Source organism: Pongo abelii, chromosome 9 (genome assembly GCF_028885655.2).
Source record: "Pongo abelii isolate AG06213 chromosome 9, NHGRI_mPonAbe1-v2.0_pri, whole genome shotgun sequence".
In the NCBI taxonomy this organism is placed as follows: domain Eukaryota; kingdom Metazoa; phylum Chordata; class Mammalia; order Primates; family Hominidae; genus Pongo; species Pongo abelii.
In genome coordinates, this window is record NC_071994.2 from 76,573,900 (window position 1) to 76,596,053 (window position 22,154).

Sequence of the window (22,154 nt, forward strand, 5' to 3'; positions counted from 1 at the left end):
TTTACCACAGCCCCACGCTCACTCCATGACTTCTGTGCATGTGGAAGTCACAAATTTAGACAGACTAAACTTGGTCTTCTTGAAAGAATAGGCTCTTTAACAGCAAAGACCACTCTTTCCACATCACTTCTTGCTCCTTCACAGCCTGAGAAAGAGCACACAAATGAAAAGCAAGGGTGAGCCTGGTCAGGCAGAATGGAATTTCAGCCTGGAGTCTTGTGAGCTGGGTGACCTCAGAGAAGTTGCTTCACTTTTCTGAGCCTCAGATTTCTCAGGTGAGAGAATGGAGATAACAGTACCTGCTTCACGAGGTGGATGTGAGGACTGAGTGAAATAATAATGTGTATAAAAGTGTGTCAGGGAAAGGGAGAATGAGGGTTATTGTTTAATAGGTACAGAAGTTCAGTTATATTTTATATGATAAAAATATTCTAGAGATGAATAGTAGTGACAGTTCATAGCAATGTGGATATACTTAATCCCACTGAACTGTACACTTAAAAAGGTTACAATGATACATTTTATGTTGTGTGTATTTTACCACAATAAAAATAAATAAATATGCTGAATGAAAGATCTTCCCTCATTGTCCCCTGCCCAAAAAGGGTTCAGCATGGTTCCAGGTACACAGCAGATGATCCATACGTCTGAGCTTCCTTCCTCCTCCCTTCTGGATTTCTCTCCACCTGGGTTCCAGGGCCATGGCCAAGATGCAGGATGAGGGAGAGCAGAACGGGTGTCAGGAGCGGAAGTGATTAAATGTTGAACGAGGATATGGTGTTTGTGGGGTCAAAGCCAGGACTGCCCTCTGGAAAGGCCAGGCATGAGGAGGCGAGCTGCCTCCCCGCCTGAAAGGAAGAAGGATGTCCGGGGGTCGGGGATGACACTGGTGTTTTTGGCCATGGGAGAGAAGTAAGATATCTAAATTAAGGAGGAAAGGCAGGCGGGAGTTGCAGGATGTCTATATTGGCCTATGTTGCAAAAATAAGTGCATCTAGAAATAAATACATACGTAAATAAATAAGTACAGATTTTTTTAAAGCCCTCAACTCCACCTTCTTGCTCTACTTCACCAAGGACAAGGGCAGCATAATAAGCTGAGAAGGGAAACAAGAGATTGTAGATTCCGGCTGCTATGGGGAAATTACAAATGAGGTCTGACGCTATCTTTGTTTCTTTTTCATTATGAAAAATACCTTGCCTTACATGGGCACCTTGCCACCATTGGGAAAACCGTGAGAATCCAGTTTGTTCCCAAAACACTGCCATGGGGAGCTGAGGTCACAAGGGAACATTGCTTTTCCCCAAGGCAGCTGTGACCAAAGATAAATAAATAAATGAATAAATGATAAATAAACAATGTCCTGGAAGAAACACTGAAGTGGATATCAGGGCACATGGCTTCTGGCCTGGTGTGTTCACATCCTAGCTGGGTGACCTGGGACACGTCACCTTCCCTCTCTGCACTTCAGGTGTTTCATCTGCAGAATGAGGGGAGCCACCAGATGACCTCTGAGGGTGCTTCCATCTCAGATAATATCTCTAATACTCATGATTCTAGGATATACTCTTTTCAAGCCCTTGAAAGAACAACAATGGGAGTTGATGAGGAAAGAAAATGCTGAGCTGGATGGTGGAACTGAATGTCTCAGAGTTGGAAGAGAATCTGAGAGATCACCCAGCCCATCCCATCCATCCATCCATCCATCCATCCATCCATCCATCCATTTATCCATCTACCCACTCAGTATTCCTACTTGAGCTTGGCTCTGTGTAGGGAAGTGAGGACCAAAAATGGATCAGACTCATTCCTTACCTTCCTGGAGCTCTCAATCTAGGGAACCTGGGGGTGAGGCAGGAAGGTAAGTGAGTGGTTATGTTACCAAGGGCTATGAACTGGGGTCTGAACATGCAGGGTATGGTAGGGGTGCAGGGTGGGTGAGACCTGCTCAGCTTGAGGAGGCCAGGAGAGACTTCCAGATGAAGAATCTACTCAATAAGTAGAAGCTCTTCAGGTAGAGAAAGGGGGAAACAGCAGAACAGCATATGCACAAGTGCTGCTGTATGATGAAGTCATTCCAATCCCAGGGCACCAATGTCCTGCCTTACAGCAATTCAGATAAACACATCCCAGGGTTTTGGAAATGATTAGATCAGAGTTTCTCAGACCTGGGACTATAAACCCCTTAAGGTTAATAAATAAATATATTGTGAGGAGCCTGAAATGTGTCTATGAAAACTTTTAAATGTTATGTTTCATTTTGATGGTAATCCAAACAAAATCAGCATGTTCTGAATTGTCTGGAAGGCTACCACCTGCCATGGCATTTGGGCACTGACTTTGTGTTTCTGATCACTTTGAAACCAGATAGTGCTTTATGTTAATTGTTATAGCCCAACCAAGGAAAATAGAGGTGGGCTTAATGTAGATGATACTTCTATGCCAAGTAAAAGTCAAATGGGGACTTGGTGCACAGTCAAAATGAAGACTTTCCAGGAGTTTGACCAGAGAAGCATGGTGGGAGCTGCCTGCAGTCCACAGTGCTCTGGGTGTGCTGTACTAAAAAAGCCTGTGCCATAGCAGTCTGCCCCATACTCAGGCTTCAAATGGCAATTTAACTTCAGTAAAACATCTTCTGGCATACTAAGTTAGAATGTTTGTTTGAATTTTATAGGGTTAGTAATTGTGTTTATTTTCCATTTATCTTGGTTTAGAGTTATAGAACAGCTATTAACATAAGGAATTTATACTGAGTTTTGTGCTTGTAAGTATACAAGTGATATTAAAATAATTTAAGTTGGCCGGGCGTGATGGTTCACACCTGTAATCCCGGCACTTTGGGAGGCCAAGGTGGGCGGATCACCTGAGGTCGGGAGTTCGAGACTAGCCTGACCAACATGGAGAAACCCCGTCTCTACTAAAAATACAAAAATTAGCTGGGTGTGGCGGCGCATGTCTGTAATCCCAGCTACTCGGAATGCTGAGGCAGGAGAATTGCTTGAACCCAGGAGGTGGAGGCTGCAGGGAGCCGAGATCGCGCCATTGCACTCCAGCCTGGGCAACAAGAGTGAAACTCCATCTCAAAAAAAGAAAAAAAAAATTTAAGTCAACTTTGGGGTGAATCTGTAAGAATTTTGAACAGGGGCATGTCCATTACTTGAGTTTGAGAAACATGCTGTTAGTTGCTTGGTTAGCAATCCTCATTGTTTAGAAGCTCTTCTTTTAGTTTAATGGGAGTCCTTCTTGCTGCCACCTTAGGTCAAAATGACCTCCAAAAAGAAGAACCATAACCTATTATCATATAGCTAAAAAAAAAAAAAGTGCACAGGGCCTCTAGGAGGTAACTGCATCTTCCAGGGTTAGGCACAGCTGACGTGTACTTTACCCCTTTCCACTGCCCTCCAACATACACCCTCTGCTGCAGCCATGCAGTTGATACCTTAGCAGGGTTCACTAAACAACTTAGGTAAAGTTATTAATCTCTCCAAGCTCCAGTTTACTAATCTGTAAAACCGTCAGGCTAATAATACTTTACCTCTCAGGGTTGTTGTGAATATCGAATGGGTACATGCTGGGATACAACAGTAATAATTCCAGGCCAGGTGAGGTGGTTCCTGCCTGTAATCCCAGCACTTTGGGAGGCCAGTGCAGGAGGATCACTTGAGCACAGGAGTTCAAGATAAGCCTGGGCAACATAATGAGACCCTGTCTCTACAAAAAAAAAAAAAAATTTTTTTTAATTAGCTAAGCATTGTGTCACATGTTTGTTGTCCTAGCCACTCAGGAGGCTGAGGAGGGACAATTGCTTGAACCCAGAAATTCGAGGCTTCAGTGAACTATGATCATGCTACTGCACTCAGCCTGGGCAACAGAGCAAGACCATCTCTTAAAAAAAAATTAGAATAGTCACCATTAACACTAGACACATTTCCTACTTTCTTTCATTTAATCCTCCCAGTAAGTCTACACAGAGATAGTTTATCCCACTTTTATAGCTCAAGAAACAAGTTTAGAGAGGTGAAGGGAGTTTGTCAGATAACTGAACTGAGATTCAAACCTAACTCTCAAACATACAAACTGCCTTTGCTGTGACCATTGCACACGCGTTACTCATGCCCTGCCAGCTTCACCTGTGAAAATATTGCCTGCCTTTTAAGACCCTTACCAGAATTAAGCTCTCCTCCTGTGTGTTCATTCATACCTTTTGTTTGGCCTTGTGGATTGCAGGAATTTAATCTAGCTTTGCCTGATACAGGGTCAATTTACCCAGGACACACCCTTTTCAGGGGGCGAGGGATGAAGGCAAATTATCAGAGGTCTGGGAACAATCAAATGAGTCCCCACCCAGTGAAGTCACCCACAACCAGAACCTCTTCCCTGAAAACCCCCACCACTCCTTTTCCTTGGCCAGATCCCCAGGGGCTCACTTGGGTGTTTGTTAAATTGAATGAATTGAATGGAGCCAAGAGATCTGGCCTCCAACCCCTGTCCTGCAAATACAGTGTCTGCTTTGAACAAGTCATTTTGCCTCACTGGGCCCCACGCTCTGGAAAATGGGGTAGGGGGATGTGGATTGGGTGCTTGGTGAAGTCCTACCAGTCTTTAACATTCTATGTCTCGAAAGCTGTAGCAAAACATCAGCATGAGACTTGTGGCCAGATTAAGTTTCTTGGAACAGGGTACTTCCTGAGATTATTTTAGTATATGTTCATACATTGTAGCAAGAAGGGGGAAAATGGATATTGAAAACAAAATTTACCATAGTTATGTTTGTCTTCCAGGGAATGTCATATTCATCAGTAGAGACAATATTTTTTTTTTTTTTCTAAAAAACACCATAATCAGCTTTTTTGTATGTGGAAAGTGAGCCTGAGAATCCTCACTCTTCTTTCGGTGTAATTAAATTTTTTTATGATTCCATTTTATCTCCTTTGTTAGCTTATCAGCTAGAATGCTTTGTTTCGTTATTTTAGTGATTACTTTAGGGTTTAGAGTATACATGTTTAGCTTTCACAGTCTAGGTGACATTATGCCATTTCACATACAATATAAGAATTGTAAAACAGGATACTTCCATTTCTCTTCTCCAGCCCTTTGTGTTTATGCTGTCACACATATTATTTTTGTTAAATAGTTAATTTTCTGTTATGGAAATGTAAATAATAAGAATTCTATTATATTTACCCAGAGAGATAGCATTTCTGGTGATTTTTTTTTTTTTTTTTTTTTTTTGACAGGTTCTCACTCTGTTGTCCAGACTAAAGTACAGGCTGGAGTGCAGTGGGGCAATCACAGCTCATTGCAGCCTTGAACTCCTAGGCTCAAGCAATCCTCCCACCTCAGCCTCCAGAGTATATAGTACTACAGGGATGTGCCACCATGCCCAGCTAGTTTTTTAAAATTTTGTGGAGCCAGAGTCTTGCTATGTTGCTCAGGCTTGTTTCAAACTCCTGGGCTCAAGTAATCCTCCTGCCTCGGCCGCCAAAAGTGCTGAGATTACAGGTGTGGGCCACAGCACCTGGCCTCTGGTGTTCTTCGTTCCTCTATATAGATTCATATTTCTGTTTGGTATCATTTTACTTCTTGCAGAAGAACTCCCTTTAGCATTTCTTACAAAGTTTGTCTCCTGGTGATGAATACTTTAGTTTTTATATGTCTGAAAACAACTTTGTTTTGATTTCTTCAAATGATATTTCCATAGAAACATCATTTTGGGTATAGAATTCTAGGCTCACAAGTGTTTTTTTCGTTGTTGTTGTTCAATATCCTCAAGATGTTGCTGCACTGTCTTCTCACTTGCATTGTTTCCAACAAAAAATCAATCAGTTGTCATCATTTATTCCTTTGTATGTAATGCCTTTCTTCTCTGGCTGCTGTCAAGATAGTCATTTGCTGCATAACACACTGCATATACAATGGTGATTCCATAAGATTATAATGGAGCTGAAAAATTTCTGTCACCTTGTGAAAATTTTCTATCACTTTATCCTATCAATGATATGATGTCATGGCCATCATAATGTTGTAGCACAGTTACTTTTAAAAAAATGAATTTAGAGTAACTTAAGTGTACAGCATTTATAAAGCCTACAGTAGTATACAGTAATGTCCTAGGCCTTCCTATTTAATCACCACTCATTTTCTGACTCACCTAGAGCAACTTTCATTTCTGCAAGCTCCATTCATGGTAAGTGACCTATACAGGTATACCATTTTTAAATACTTTTTTTGAGACAGGGTCTTGCTATGTTGCCCAGGTGGTCTTGAACTCTTGAGCTCAAGCAATCCTCCTGCCTGAGCTTCCTGAGTAGCTGGGATTATAGGCATGCACCACTGTACCTGGCTCCATTTTTTAATCTTTTACATATTTTATGCAGTATTTTTACTATACCTTTTCTATGTTTAGATATATTTAGATACACAAATACTTACCTTTCTATTACAGTTGGCTACAGTATTCAGTACAGTAACATACTGTGCAGCTCTATAGCCTAGGAGCAATAGATATACCAAGGGAGTTATGCCCAATTTCTGCCTCCAAAGAAAGAAAAAATAAAAACTAAAAGGCAGAAATGAAATCCACAAGCAGACAGCCCAGTGACACACCCTGGGCCTGGTAGTTAAAGATCCACCCCTGACCTAATTGGTTATGTTATCTACAGATTCCAGACATTGTATAGAAAAGCACTGTGAAAATCCCTATCCTGTTTTGTTCCAATCTAATTACCGGTGCATGCAGCCCCCAGTCACGTACCCACTGCTTGCTCAATCGATCACAACCCTCTCACGTGCACCCCCTTGGAGTTGTGAGCCCTTAAAAGGGACAGGAATTGCTCACTCGGGGAGCTCAGCTCTTGAGACAGGAGTCTTGCCAATGCCCCCGGCCAAATAAACCCCTTCCTCGGTGTCTGACGAGTTTTGTCTGCGGCTCGTCCTGCTACAATACCACGTAGTAGAGGTGTATAGTAGGCTATACCATCTGGGTTTGTGTAAGTATGCTCTATATTTATGCAACAAGGAAATTACCTGATAACACATTTCTTAGACTGTATCCCCAGATTTAAGTAATGCATGATTGTATTTTCTCTTTATCACTGATTTTAATAATTTGGCTGTGAGGTGACCGGTACAGTTTTCTTCATGTTCCTTGTGCTTGGTGTTTGTTGAGCTTTTTTGTTCTGTGGGTTTATAATTTTAATCACATTTGAAAAAATTTCAGCTATTATTTCTTCAAATATCTCTTCTGTTGCCTTCTTTGGGGGCCTCTTCTTTGGGGACTCCAATTCATGTATATTAGACTGATTGAAGTTGTCTTTTTCTTTTCTTTTTTTTTTTTGAGACAGAGTCTTACCCTGTTGCCAAGGCTGGAGTACAGTGGCGTGATTTCGGCTCACTGCAACCTCTGCCTCCTGGGTTCAAATGATTCTCCTGTCTCAGCCTCCAGACATAGCTAGGATTACAGGCCTGTGCCACCATGCCCGGCTAATTTTTGTAATTTTGGTAGAGACGGAGTTGTGCCATGTTGGCCAGGCTGGTCTTGAACTCCTGGCCTCAAGCAATCTACCCATCCTGGCCTCCCAAAGTGCTGAGATTACAGACATGAGCCACTGCACCCAGCCCATTAATAATATTCTTAATTCATTTTTATTTCTGTATTTCTTTTTTGTATGGCTTATACTGCTAAAATTTTAAATTAACGAATCTTTTCTTCTGCTGGGCTTAATCTGCTATTAATCCCACCAATGTGCCGCATAGACATTGAGGTTTTCATTTGTAAAAGTTTGATTTGTATCTCTTTTATGTTTTCCATGTTTCTATTTAACTTTTGAACATATGGAATAAAGTTATAATAACTATTTTCAGATCCTCTCTGATAATTCTAACATCTGTGTCAGTTCTGGGTCAATTGCAATTGGCAGATTATTCTCATTTTGAGTCATGGTTTCCTGCCTCTTTGCATGTCTCCTAACCTTTAATTAGATGTCAGACACTGCGATTTCTGCCTTCTTGAGTGCTGGATATTTTTTAATTTCTATAAATAATCTTCAGCTTTGTTTTGGGATACAGTTTGAAACAGTTTGATCCTCTTGGGTCTTGCCTTTATGATTTTTAAGGTGGGTCTAGAGTTGTGCTCATTCTAGGGATAATTATTTGCACTACTGAGCCAATACCTTCCTGATTCTCCATCCAGTGAATCATGCCCTGTGAAACATGTTTTTCCAGTCTGGCTGGTGGGAAGAGACACTATTCCTGGATAGCGCTGAGCATTGTCACCTCTAGTCCTTCAGGATGGTTCCTTCCTTGGCCTTGGTAGTTTCCTCACACATGCACACTGATCATTAATCAACTGAAAGACTCAAGTAAGACCTTCTGAAGATCTCTGGAGTTCTGTTTGGGTGAAGTTCTCTCTCCTCTCTGTATGGTGCCCTGTGAATTATTGTTGCATGTTACTACTGATAAATAAGTAAGAGTATTTATTGACATATATTGAGCAGTTACAATTTCTGAATGAGGAAACTAAGCTAAGAGGAGTTAATTAATTTGTCAAAGGTCGTTACGAGAGAGGCGATCTGCCTCTAAACACCCACATGTTTAATCATTAAACTGTACTGCCTTATCATGTATTTAATGTGGCATTATTTCCTTATCTTTAGGAAAAGCTGATATTAAATCTATGGTCTGGTTTATAATCAACGGCAGGTTAGAATAGAGAAAATTTAATGATTTAAAAAACTGAGCACAGAGAATAAGAGAATATGAGATCAAATATGTCACTTAACGATAAATATCACTAACATTTATCAAGCACTTATTCAGACCAGGTGTTTTTTTTGAATGCTCTGCATTGCACCACGTATTTCTATTAGTCTGTTCTTGCTGTAAAGGAATACCTGAGACTGGGTAATTTATAAAGAAAATTGGTTTATGTAGGGTCTTGGCTCTGCAGGCTGTACAGAAAGCATGGTGTTAGCATCTGCTCCTTGTAAGGACCTCAGGAAGCCTTCAATCATGGCAGAGGGTGAAGGAGGAGTAGGCATATCACATGGCGAGAGCAGGAGCAACAGAGAGAAAGGGGATGTCCTAGACTCTTTTAAACAACCAGATCTCGCATGAACTAACTGAGGAGAATGCACTTATCACCAAGGGGATGGTGCTAAACCATTCATGAGGGATCAGTCCCCGTGATCCAATAACCTCCCACTAGGCCCCACCTCCAACATTGGGAGTCACATTTCAACATGCAACTTGGAAGAGACAAACATCGAAACCACATCACTACTGTAATCCCAGAACTTTGGGAGGCCGAGGTGGGGGGATCACCTGAGGTCAGGGAGGATCACCTGACGTCAGGAGTTCGAGACCAGCCTGGCCAACGTGGAGAAACCCCGTCTCTACTAATAATACAAAAATTTGCTGGACGCGGTGGCTCACGCCTGTAATCCCAGCACTTTTGGAGGCCAAAGTGGGTGGATCATGAGGTCAAGAGATCAAGACCATCCTGGCCAACATGATGAAACCCCGTCTCTACTAAAAAATACAAAAATTAGTTGGGTGTGGTGGCGTGCGCCTGTAATCCCAGCTACTCGGGAGGCTGAGGCAGGAGAATTGCTTGAACCCCGGAGGCAGAGGTTGCAGTGAGCCGAGATCACGCCACTGCTCTCCAGCCTGGCGACAAAGCGAGACTTCGTCTCAAAAGAAAAAAAAATTAGCTGGGCATGGTGGCACATGCCTGTAATCCCAGCTATTCGGGAGGCTGAGGCAGGAGAATCACTTGAACCCAGAAGGTGGAGGTTGCAGTGAGCCAAGATCACACCACTGCACTCCAGCCTGAGCAACAAGAGTGAAAGTCTGTCTCAAAAAAAAAAAAAAAAAAAAAATGCAGCTGTGATAAGTGCTGTGACACAAGAAACATCAGGAGATGGTAGGAATGCAGAGGGAGGCACCTAATCCAATTGGAGTAGTCAAGACATGGCAAAGTGCTCCAAAGGAAGAGATTCCTGAACTGAATGTTAAAAGACATGGGAAGTTAGGCACTGGGAGAAGGCTAGAGGCAAAAGATATCATGGAGCTCAAAGTGCAAAGTAGCAAGAAAGTCTGGAGTGGTATAAACTAAGAAAAGAAAAATAATGTGATCACACACATGTGCTCCAGTGTTGAAATACTTTATGGTGCAGCCAGCAATGAATTGGCTGTCAGAGCCGATTGTGTTTATGTCAATAGTTTGAAATCAGCCATGGTAGGTGTATTTACACCATGGAAATCAGCAAAGCTACAAATGAGGGACTTTTTCCCTCAGAGATTTACCAGTGTAGCAGAACGAGCCACAGACAAAACTCCTGACACCGAATTAAAGAAGGAAGTGGTTTATTCGGCCAGGAACATCGGGAAAGACTCCTGTCTCAAGAGCCGAGCTCCCCGAGTGAGCAATTCTTGTCCCTTTTAAGGGCTCACAACTCTAAGGGGATCCGCGTGAGAGGATCGTGATCGATTGAGCAAGCAGGGGGTACGTGAGAGGGGCTGCATGCACCGGTGGTCAGAGTGAAACAGAACAGACTGGGAAGTTTCACAATGTCTTTTCTATACAATATCTGGAATCTATAGATAACATAACCAGTTAGGTCAGGGGTCGATCTTTAACTACCAGGCTTAGGTCAGGCAGGCCCAGGCCTGGTTTCGGGTCTGGTTCCTAGGCGCCGGGCTACCTGCCTTTTGTTTCGCTTTTTTTTCTTTTCTGAGTATAAAACAATATAAAACAATATGAGAGGGTCTGTGCCTGTTCTCTCACCAGCACCACTGGTCCCAGGCTATAAACACCTGAAGATGACTCTGTTTTGTTTTGTTTTGTTTTGTTTTGAGCCCGATTCTTGCTCTGTTGCCCAGGCTGGAGTGCAGTGGGGTGATCTCGGCTCACTGCAACCTCCACCTCCTGGGTTCAGGCAATTATCCTGCCTCAGCCTCACAAGTAGCTGGGACTACAGGCGCACGCCTCCATGGCCGGCTAATTTTTTTTATATATTTTTTTTAGTAGAGATGAGGTTTCACTGTGTTGCCCTGGCTGGTGTGTAGCTTCTGAGCTCAGGCGATTTGCCTGCCTCTGCCTCCCAAAATGCTGGGATTACGGGTGTGAGCCACTGCACCCAGCCCAAGATGACGTTTATATCTTCTCCTGATGTTGTCTCATAGAGGCTAAAATCTCTTTATTTTAAAATTTCTCTTGCAGATTGTTTCTGGCCTTGAATTATTTTTCCCTGAAATTTCATTCACTCCACAAACCTATCTACATGGTGCCATGTTTTGGTGGGTGCTGCAGATATGACCCCACCAGGAAGTCATGGCACCTCCTGTCATATACTCCCAGGAACCCAGGGCCAGCTTTCTTGTTCTCCATCTGAACTTTGTAGGGCATTTTACCAGGAACTTCAAAGTAGCCAAATGGCTATCAGGAAAGAAAGGTTCCTTAGCCTGTGGCATTGTTTGTTTTTTTTTAAATTGAATAATCCATTAACATTGATGGAGTCATAGCTGGCTCAGGGTACCTCCCGTCCGGCTCCCACAGGAGGTTACAATAGGAGTTGGCAAACTTTCCAAAGTACTCCATCAAGTCCACGTGTAACTATTCTTCCATTCAAATTTTCTTCTCCCTGCAGTGGTAGGTTCAGACTATCTTCAAACATCAACAATTGTTTTGAAGTAGCCACTGAGCTAAGCTAAGCTAAGCTAGGATGACTAAGAAGACATACTTGTCTGTGAGGGAAGCCAGGACCCATTCATAGATAAAAATAAAAACAAAAATAAATAAGAATAGTACTTAGAGAATCATAAAAGTGGGAGGAACTATTTAATGCCTCCATTCTGTGTGTTGTATTTTCACTTTCTTGATGGTGTCCTTTGAAGCACATAAGTTTTTAATTTTGATAATGTCCAGTTTATTTTTTCTTTTAACTTTTTGTGTCATATCTATGAAATATATATATAGTTTTATACAATTGCTTTTTCAATCATTTAATAAAGGAGAAGAAATATACTATCTTTTATAATTACATAATTACCTTTATTAGTACTCTTTGCTTTTTCATTTGAATTTGAATTACCATGTAGGGTCAGTTGCTTTCAGTTTGAAGAACTTTCTTTAGCATGTCTTATAAGGCAGGTCTACTAGCAAAAAATTATCCCATCTTTTGTTCATCTAGGAATGTCTTTATTCCACTCTCATTTCTGAAAGATAGTTTTACTGGATATAACTTCCTGGTTGACAGATTTTTTTAATTTTAGCACTTTGAATATATCATCCACTGTTTTCTAACATCTTTTTTTTTTTTTTTTTTTTTTTTGAGACAGGGTCTCACTCTGTCACCCAGACTGGAGTGCAGTGGTGTCATCACAGCTCACTGCAGCCTCAACATCCCAAGCTCAAGCAATCCTCTCACCTTACGCTCTGGAATAGCTGAGACCACAGGTTGCACCATCACACCTGACTAATTTTTTAAATTTTTCATAGAGACAAGGTCTCACTACTTTTCCCAGGGTGATCTTGAACTCCTGGGCTCAAGTGACCCTCCTGCCAAAGCCTCCCAAAATGCTGGGATTACAGGTGTGAGCCACCATGCCTGGCCTGTTATTTCTTATAAGGAGTTATCTGCTGATCTTACTGAGGTTCTCTTGTATGTGATAAATCATTTGCTCTTGCTGCTTTCAAAATTAATCTTTGTCTTTCAGCATTTTTGCTACGATATATAAGTGTGCACCTCTTTGTTTTTATCCTACTTGGAATTCATTGAGCTATGTAAATATGAAAATCAATATTTTTCATTTAATTTGGGAAGTTTTCAGCTATTATTTCTTCAACCTTTTTTCTGTTCGGCTCTTCTCCTTTTTTGTTTTTTGTTGTTGTTGTTGTTGCTTGTTTGTTTGTTTGTTTTGAGATGGAGTCTTGCTCTGTTACCCAGGCAGGAGTGCAGTGGCACGATCTCAGCTCACTGCAACCTCTGCCTCCTGGGTTCAAGCAATTCTCCTGCCTCAGCCTCCTTAGTAGCTGGGACTACAGGCATGCGCCACCATGCCTGGCTAATTTTTGTATTTTTAGTAGAGACAGGGTTTCACCATGTTGGCCAGGCTGGCCTTGAACTCCTGACCTCAAGTGATCCGCCCGCCTCAGCCTCCCAAAGTGCTGGGATTACAGGTGTGAGCCACCGCACCTGGCCATCTCTTCTCCTTTTGAAACTACCATCACTTAATGCACTTAATGATGACCCACATTCTCTGAGGCTGTTCATTTTTTTAAATTCTTCTTTCTCTCTGTTCTTCAGATTGCATAATCTCTATTGATCTATCTTCAAGTTTGCTGATTCTCTCTTCTGCCGGTTTAGACCTACTGTTGAGCTACTCTAGTGAATTTTTCATTTTAGTTATTATATTTTTCAGCTCCAGAACTTCCATTTTGTTATTTTTCTCTATCTCCTTATTGACATTTTTCATTGGATGCAACATTATCATTGTCATGTGCGTCCATGTGAAGAGACCACCAAACAGGCTTTGTGTGAGTAACAAGGCTGTTTATTTCACCTGGGTGCAGGTGGGTTAAGTCCAAAAACAGTCAGTGAAGGGAGATAGGGGTGGGGGGCCGTCTTATAGGATTTGGGTGGGTAGTGGAAAATTACAGTCAAAGGGGGTTGTTCTCTTGCGGGCAGGGGCGGGGGTCACAAGGTGCTCAGTTGGGGAGCTTCTGAGCCAGGAGAAGGAATTTCACAAGGTTAATCGCTCAGTTAAGGTGGGGCAGAAACAAATCACAATGGTGGAATGTCATCAGTTTAGGCAGGAACCAGCCATTTTCACTTCTTTTGTGATTCTTCACTTGCTTCAGGCCATCTGGATGTATACGTGCAGGTCACAGGGGATATGATGGCTTAGCTTGGGCTCAGAGGCCTGACAATCATCATATCTTTCTTTACTACTTTAAGCATGTTTATTTTTCTTTGAGATCTTTGAACACTGAATGCATGAACATAATGGTTGCTTTGAAGTCTTTATTAAATCTGCCATCAGAGCCCTCTCACAGGCAGCTCCTGTTGCCTAAATTTTCCCTGTGGGCTGATCACACTTTTCTGTTTCTCTGCATGTCTCATAATTTTTTGGTGAAAACTAGACGCTTTCAGTTACATACGGCTGTAGGCACTGATTCCCTTCTCCCTCTGTGGGGCTTGTTTTTGTTGTTTGCTTAGTGATTTGGCCAGAATATTTTAGTGAAGTCTAATTCCCCCACAGTGTGAAGACTCTAGTGCCACTCCTCAAAGGATACAGCCTTAGGTCTGCGCCCAGTTACCCTTGAATAACAGGGGTTTTAGCAAGACTCTGTCTCTTTCCCTGACCTGTTAAACTGTCTGCCTCATTTGGTATCACACCCAGCTTTTAGGCTCTACCAGTTGCTGGCTGATTGCTCACTTATGCCCTGAAGCATAAATGGTGCTACAGTCTGATTTAATTAAATCCAGATCTCTGCAGGAGTAGATTTTGAAGCTAGTCTTTGAGGTTTGTTCAAACCCCAGGAAGTCTCTTTTTGCTGTTTCCCTGGTTCTCTCTAATAAAATAGCAGACCTATGGCTTAGCTTGTTGCTATCAAGAATTACCAGCCTCCTCTTAACTGCTTACCCTCCAAATTTTTGTTGTTGTCAAGAGCATGCTAGACTTGAACTTCTCACACTTTGTTTCAAGTAAAGCCAGTCCCTTTGGGAAGAGCTTCAGAGATTTCTGTTCTTATAGACTGCCTCTTCTCCTGGGCAAAATCTCTGAGCCATGGCTTCAGACTCTTGGTGGAGGTGATAGCCTCTCCTCTTCTAGGCTTGCTGCTTCCTGAATGGAACCTCCTCTCTATCAGCAAGGTGGAGTGAGAGTAATCAGAGTCCCAGTATTCTCAGCATGCTGCATCTGTGGAGGGGCCTCCTTTTATGAGTGAGAACTGAGTGGAAGAAGAAAGCCCCTGACCTCTTGGCTGCACTTGCCAGGAATTTAGCTTCTGCAACTCAGAGCTGGAAATGATGAAAAATGCTGGTGACCTGTTCCTCATGGTAATATACTGTATTCCTTTACTTGGAGCTGAGGGAAGTGGGAGCCCCATCTTCCTGGCCACACCTTCTGGATGGAGCTTCCATCACTCTGAGTTGAAGGCAGGGCAGGGAGCAATGAGAAATGGAGGGGGTCATGGCTCAAGTGCCACAAATTCTCGTTATTATTACTGCGATTTAGTAGATTTTCTTGAATAAGCATTTCTTCATTTGTTGTATGTCTTGGAAAAATTCACAGAGACTTTATTTTCTTTTCCTTTTCTTTTTCATTGTTTTAAATTTAAAATTATAGTGAAAATAGAGACAGGGTCTCACTATGTTGCCCAGGCTGGTCTCAAACTCCTGGGCTCAAGTGATCCTCCCACCTCAGCTTCCCAAAGTTCTGGGATTACAGGCATGAGCCACCATGCCTGGCCAATTTGCGGAGACTTTAAATGATTGCTTAATAATTTTTACCAGTTAAGGTTGTTTCATTGGGGAATGGGTCTGTGGGGGCTCCTTACTCCACTATTCCAGAAGCAGAACCTCTTTCATTTAACATGTAAAATATACTTTCCACCCTTTTCTACTCTCTTCTTTTTCCTAGGAAGCTGAAATGTATGGGCTACATCAATAAGGCTCCATGCCTTCAGGCTTCCAGTTGCCAATAAATGCCCCAGTAGGAGACCGGAGGGAGGAAGGAGGATGAGATCAGACTGTTTATTCCCTTGGCTCCCTTCAGTTGTGCAGCCTTCTTTGCATGACTCTCTCCTTCTCATTTCCAGTTGCCATTCCCTTCCCTGTCTCTTCTGGCTAGAAGTAGTTACTTCACTATCCCTTGCGACTCCCTTACACATTGCTTATACCTTTATGTAAGGGGAATGGCTGCGCTTTAGTCAGGAATAGGCCAAGGCAGCCTTTTGGCACAGCGTGACTCAAACAGGTTTGGAGCACAGGCACACAACTCTGCACGTTATGTAGCCACACCACATGAGGCGCTTTAGGTAACCACTCACGTGTGCTCGTGTTTGACTGAGCCACTATTGTTTGTAAAAGGTATAACTACCCAGCTGACACTGTACCTATGGCTTGTGCCCCTGGCTTGTGCCCACGGTTCACAAAGAGGCTGGTGCCCAAGCTCGCTTGCGCCCAGAGAGACAGAGAAAATGCTATGTCAAAACTCGCTACGATTCCTTGAGTGTTCTTTCAGCTGGCCACCACTTGTCCACTGACTCCCCTCAGACCTCAGTTAGAACATGACAATTGGCATCATGAACACGATCCTGGAGTGAGTGAGCCTTTGGTCCCAACTGAGTCCAGGTCGGCCATGTGGCCGCAACATGGGTGGTGGTACCTGGTGGCAGCTGTGCTGCTCAGATGGGCTCTAGTGGAAACCTGAGCAGCAGTAGATAGGCCCCCTGCGAGCATGGAGAAGGCGCTGAAGCATCTGGAAGCACAAAGCACTGAGAAGGAGTGAGCCTTTCCGACAGAGTTGAATGGGTGTTTTTGACTGCAATATGAGACGTACACACCCAGTCCCTGAGGGATGCAGCAGAGGTAAGGGCCCCCCAGGTGCCAGAAGGCCTGGTTACACAGCTCAGAAAAAGTGTTAGAAGCTGCCATGAATGGGGACCTCCAGGCATAGGTGGAGTGCCTGGAGGCCTGGCCACAGAGCTTGGAAAAGGAATTAGAAGCTGCTGTGAATGCTATCCTGCGTCCGTCATCTTGGCCGGAGAGACTCCCACTGGGTCTGGGTTTGCACCATAAAGAAGGAGAAGATGCCCCACTCGCAGGGCCCCCCCTCCCCGATGGGAGGAAAGGGGGTACCAACCAGTGACACGTTTACAGATGTGGGCAGATTTGATTTTGGCTGGGGTTGACTGAGAGAAAATTAATAAGCAACCCAATGAAGTACTATTAACTTTGTGGAGACAGTTGTCTCCAGAGCAGCAATTCCAGAAAATGTCCAAGGGGAAGAAGGACATTGCTGTGTGACCCGGTCCCACCTGGGTGCTTCAGCTCAAAGACTACGTGCTGCAGCCAGACGGGGGTGTAAAGCCTTTTCTGTTTGATGAGGGAGCTGACCGAGGTGCCCGACTTGGGGGAACACCGGATGACGGGAGGCCACATGTGAAATTAGCAATTCACTGGTCCCCCACCAACGTACAGCAAGTGCTGGTGCTGGTAGACACCAGTGCAGATATATTCTGCAGGTGGCTGTTTTACACAGCTTGGCAGCTATGCCATTGATCATGGATTTGATGGACGGTAGAACTGGAACCATACCACTATGTGGTGGACTTGGCTAATGCATTCTTTTCCAGAAAGCCAGGAACAGTTTACCTTCACGGGAAGGCGACTGTGGACTCTCACAGTGCTGCCGCAGGGCTATACGCAGAGCCTCACCATATGTCATGGTCTCGTTAATAATATTATGCTAACCTCTGATTCTCTTGCAGATTTAGAAGTGGCAATGCTCCCCTTGCCTAGAATTAAGATGATGAGGCTGAGACAGCCTTTCTGGCAGCTAAGCAGGCTATTCAGCAGGCACAGGCCCTACTGGTAATTAACCAGGGGCACCTATTTAAACTTGATGTGCATGTGACCACAGATAGTTTTGGCTGGACCTATAGCAGCACGTGGAGAGCTTGACAATGCCGGTAGGCTTTTCATCCCAACTATGGAAAGGAGTTGAGCTCCAGTATTCATTGATAGAGAAGCAGTCAGTAACTGCATATGCTGCCCTTCAGGCTCATGAGAGCATGGTAGGACAGGCTACAGTCATCGTGCAGACAACTTACGCCGATAGCGGGATGAGTGTGTTCATGGATAACAGCCCCCTTGATGGGGAAAGCAGTTAGTAACTGCATATGCTGCCCTTCGGGCTCATGAGAGCATGGCAGGACAGGGACGGGCTACAGTCGTTGTGTGGACAGCTTACCCGAGAGCGGGATGGATGAGTTCATGGATAACAACCTCCCGAACTGGGACGGCGCAGACATCCACTTTGGCAAAGTGGGGCGCCTACTTGGAGTAGTGGAGTACGCTGAGCACAAGTCCCTTGGCAGTAGAGTTGCAAGAGATCTTGGGACCTGTAGTCCTAATGCAAGATAAGGCCATGGGGCCTGAGGCACCCTTAGACCCTGAACCTTCACCATTTAAGGAAGGGCGTCCCCCCATTCCCAATGGGGTATGATACACAGATGGATCTAGCCGAGGTGCTACTGCTGCTTGGGCTACTCTTGTGGTCCAACCTAGTACTGACACCATGTGATTTGAAACCGGGTGTGGACAGAGTAGTCAATGGGCTAAACTTAGAGCAGTATGGATGGTGATCACCAAGGAGGTGACACCTATGGTAATCTGTACCAATAGCTGGGCGGTCTATCGAGGCTTAACCTTGTGGTTAACCATCTGGAAAATACAGAAGTGGCTAGTCGGCCACCAACCCATATGGGGCTAAGCCATGTGGCAAGACCTCTGGGAAATGGGTCATCAGAAAGAGGTAACTATCATCTGTCAGGCCATATGCCTTTGGCCACCCCTGGCAATGATGAGACAGATGCTTTGGCCCAGGTCTGATGGTTAGAGACAGCACCTACTCGAGATGTGGCCTTGTGGCTACACTGGAAACTGGGGTTAAACTAATGCAACAGGTCAATAAGCGTTGGGGTCTGTCCCTGCCCATGCAAGATATTTGGGAGGCTTGTCAGAAATGCCTGGCATGTGCTTGGGCATACCCTAAACGGAGACCACTACCCAGTGTTACACAACAAGTAATGATACGGCGAGTGCCTTAACAAGGTAGCAAGTAGACAAGATCAGGCCCCGATGGATTTTGTGCCCCCTGGGAGTTTATGGGTCTGTGGTGACACAGGGTCTCCTTACCTACCAGTGGATTGGACTGAATATTGTACCTATGGGTGGCCTTATGTACCTGCCATGTTCTCCCAAGATGTCCATCCCACATAACGGGGAGGCACTAATTCTCAGTTTTTGCCAGCGCAACGAGCCTCCTGGTGGTTCTACCCCTTGGCAATGACTATTCTTGGAGCGGGTGTCATAACTGTAGAAGCACAAGTTACTGCTCTTGCAGAGCACACCGCTCAGGCTCTGAATCACACCCGAGTGGCCCTCCTCCTGTTAACAGATGAGGTTGATCAGATCAGAAAGGTGGTGTTGCAAAACTGAATGGCCTTAGACTTAATGACTGCTATCCAAGGAGGCACCTGTCCTCTTTTAGGAACACAGTGTGGTACCTTTATCCCTAACAATTGGCAGAACATAACAGCAGCCCTGCAAGGAGTCTCACAGGAGATTAAGGTAGTCAAGAGCCTTACTGACAACCCCCTGCAGGGTGGGCATCCCTGGGCTCTGGCCTATGCTGGGCCCTAATAGTCAAAAGTAGCATAGCTGGGATCCTACTAGTGAGCTGTTGCTCTCCGTGTGGTTGTTGTGGGTTATGGATTCAGGGCTCCAGTCTCTGGGCATGTGTCCCTGCCTGGAGGATGGCCTTGGCCTAGGAGGTAGAGTATAAGGGTAATGGCTCTACTTTAGTCAGGAATAGGCTGAGGTGGCCTTCCAGCACAGCATGACTCAGCGGGTTTGGAGCACAGGTGCACAGCTCTGCACATTATGTAACCATGCCATGTGAGGCACATTAGGTAACCAGTTGCGCTCGTGCTTGGCTCAGAGCTATTATCTGTAAAAGGTATAACTATCCAGCTGATGCTATACATACAGCTTGCGCCCACCGCTTGTGCCCACAGCTTGTGCCCACAGCTTGTGCCCAAGCTCATTCGCGCCCAGAGAGAAAAAGCCATGTCGAAAATCCCTATGTGATTCCTTGAGTGTTCTTTCAGCTGCCCGCCACTGCTCCACCAACTCCCCTCAGACCTCAGTTAGAACATGACACTTTAAAATCATCCCTGGCCAGGTGTGGTGGCTCACGCCTGTAATCCAAACACTTTGGGAGGCCGAGGCAGGCAGATCACGAAGTCAAGAGGTAGATCACAAGGTCAAGAGATCGAGACCTTCCTGGCCAACATGGTGAAACCCTGTCTCTACTAAAAATACAAAAATTAGCTGAGCATGGTGGCGCACGCCTGTAGTCGCAGCTACTCAGGAGAGCGAGGCAGGAAAATCGCTGGAACCTGGGAGGCAGAAGTTGCAGTGAGCCGAGATCACACCACTGCACTCCAACCCAGTGACACAGCTAGACTCCATCTCAAAGAAAAAAAAAATTATCCCTTTGTGAAAAACAAAGCAAAACCTGAAAAAACACGTCCTTGAATTATCCTAATTGTGCTATTTTCTGTTGTGAGCCTGATCGGTACATTACCCGTTTCTTCTTCAAGCACTCTATTAGATATTCTTCAGAAATCTATATTAATGTATGAAATAAGATGGACATAGGTTCTAATACCTGTTCTGGAAGCTAATTATTGGGGAAAGTTCTTTAGCTTCTTTGAGCTTCAATTTCCTCATCTATACTATGGATGTCTGATAGTTATTGTAAGGATTAAATGAGATGATGTATATAAAATGACTGGCATGTTATCTGTGGTAGACCTAAATATGCTGCACTATATCCCTCTTCAAGGAGGACTAGTTGCCCTAATTGATGGGGGTGTTGCCAGCAGACAAATTCTAGCTGTCATCTGCTTTAGGATTTGCCCTAGTTGTTCAGCGAGCTGCCTTACCCAAGGCCTTGCCCTTCTTGGAGCAGCCCATGTGAGGTGACTGAGCAAGGCATGGGTATAAAAGTTTGGCCATTTTGGCCCACTGTGGGAAACACTGATGTGTTATGTATGTTCCAGAGGTCCCCATGGATTGGCTGAAGCTTTGTCAGACCTATATAGCTTTTGGGCTTTCCCTCTGTTCAGTGTTTCTTCCTTCTAAGGAATTGGTGCCAGGAATGGCCCAAAAATGCAGGTGGTAAGATGGGATTTTAAACCTGGATCACTCACCACATTGTTGGCCATAAGTACCTCATCACTGGTGATAGAAGGAGCAGAGACAACACCTGGCACAAGATGGAGGTCCGATTTTTAAAACTCTTACCAGTGGCTGGGTGTGGTGGTTCACACTTGTAATGGCAGCCCTTTGGGAGGCCTAGGCAGGTGGTTCACCTGAGGTCACGAGTTCGAGACCAGCGTGGCCAACATGGTGAAATCCTTTCTGTACTAAAAATACAAAAACTAACTGAGCATGGTGGTGGTGCATACCTGTAATCCCAGCTACTCAGGGGGCTGAGGCAGGAAAATTGCTTGAACCCAGGAGGCAGAAGTTGCAGTGAGCTGAGATCACGCGACTGCACTCCAGCCTGGGCGGCAGAGTGAGGCTCCGTCTCAAAAGAAAAAAAAAACAAAAACCTCTTACCCGTGATGAATTAGGGTTGTATAGACATGGAGGGGAATTCACTAGCTGGTTCAATGTATTCAGCATTTGGGAGGTATAGGAGAAACAGTAACTATTTCTATTATGGAAATTGAGTGACTATAATGGAATTAAGTGACTATTGCTAAATTCACGGATATGTTAGAAAAAGACAGTAAAAAACTGCAGGCATTTAATAGGCAATGAAAGCCAAATGTGAAAGCTTACAAAGAGGCTTCCATTTCCTACAGCAAGAAGGCAGAAAAAGCTGAAGACCTGAGCTGGGAATTAATACAGCCGTCAAGCTCCAGAGAAAATTAAATGACCACGATAGGTCTAATACGCTAAGGTTAGTAGAACTCTGGCACTTAGGATGGGGACATGTGGGTATATTTTGAACTCCCAGACGCCTCTAAATCCTCTGAGCATTCAGAAGTAGTGCCCTTCTCCTAAGAGCTAGCACCCCCACCTCCCTCACTTGTTCGAAGGCAATGCAGAGAACTCAGACCCTCAAGATAAAATGTGCCTCCCTCATGTTGTGCCAAACCCCTGATGCCAGTGGTGGTTTGTTGGCACCAAACCCCTGGTGCCAGTGGGGATGGCACCAGGTTCAAGAGGCTGAAAAAGAGACCCAGAGCCAGCAAATGAGACATGGGGTTTTATTGGGGGCTTACATACAGGGGAGAGTCCAGCAGTGGCGGGCTGGACAAGAGAACAAGTCCAGTGGTGGTGAACAG